The sequence below is a fragment of the Triticum dicoccoides genome, chromosome 2A (genome assembly GCF_002162155.2).
Source record: "Triticum dicoccoides isolate Atlit2015 ecotype Zavitan chromosome 2A, WEW_v2.0, whole genome shotgun sequence".
NCBI classification, from domain to species: domain Eukaryota; kingdom Viridiplantae; phylum Streptophyta; class Magnoliopsida; order Poales; family Poaceae; genus Triticum; species Triticum dicoccoides.
Window position 1 is genome coordinate 558807223 of NC_041382.1, and position 1116 is coordinate 558808338.

At 47.5% G+C, this 1116-nt stretch overlaps 1 non-coding gene across 1 annotated transcript; it reads right to left on the minus strand.

The window, feature by feature from the left end:
• Window positions 1-518: 518 nt before the first annotated feature.
• Window positions 519-590, minus strand: TRNAW-CCA. Its single transcript has one exon. It is a non-coding gene; the product is annotated as a tRNA-Trp (tRNA).
• Between the last annotated feature and the right edge of the window lie 526 nt (window positions 591-1116).

Here is a 1116-nt window from a genome sequence, read left to right on the forward strand (position 1 = left end):
GTCCAACTGCTTCTCCTGCTCGTGCTGCTCTGGTCCACTTACCCTTCCTCAAGCCGCTGCCAAGCACAGGTGAAACTTGCCCCCACAGGCTCCGCTTCTTGGTTGCGGCCTGGTACTTGGTTCTTGGTTGTGGACTGCTTCAGTTTCTGTTCATATAGTAGATCAGTGGCTGATCCCAGACTCTAATTACCCAGCGAGGGCAATGACTATGGAATTAGTAGACAACAAATAATTACCCAGTTTCTGTTCGATGTATACATATAGCTAAAAAACTAGAATTCTAGCTGACTTTTGGGTCGGCCCTGGGGTACCCAATGGGCCAGCGAGGGCACAGGATTTTGTGAGAATGGGTCGACCCATTGTCCATGAAATTGGCCTTGAGGCCATGGGATCCCTCTATTGTACTTCCTGTTATAGAGCAATAAAATGACCGTGTGATCCTCAAAAAAAAAACAGTTCAGAAAAAACTGAAGCATAGAAAAAACAAAAAATTGAACCGGATTATACATTCGGGGTATTGAACCCGACGTGAATCGAACACGCAACCTTCTGATCTGGAGTCAGACGCGCTACCATTGCGCCACGGATCCGGTATGTTCATAGATGTAAACTTACCTTCATATTCATGAGCCACGTGGTCTCGTCCTCATTCCTCCGCTAAAATTCCCTCTCTGAAATGATAATGCCGCATGATGAAGATCTGTTCCATTGCCTGTTATCAAACCACGGGCAACAGCCGTCACTCTTATCACAGCTTTGAGGTTCTAGAGTACAATATTTTTCATCCACGAGCGGCAGATTTGAGGTTTGCAAAAAGTGCAGAGCAACATAAGATTTCAGAGCGAGAACAAAAGTGTCCAGGCAACAGATGGATAACAATGAAGCCCACCGCAATGGCGTGCGCACCCCCTTTTGGGACTCTCTGTGGGTGCACAACCGCAAACCTATGGACATAGCCCCTCTCATCTACGCGGCATCGACGAGGAAGAATTGGAAGGTGCAGGAAGCGCTAAAGGATGGTGCTTGGGTTAAAAAGATCAACTTGTCGTCCAGTTTCACTATAGAGCACTTCAGGCAATTTCTCGAGCTTTGGGCCACCATCCGGGACTCCCACCT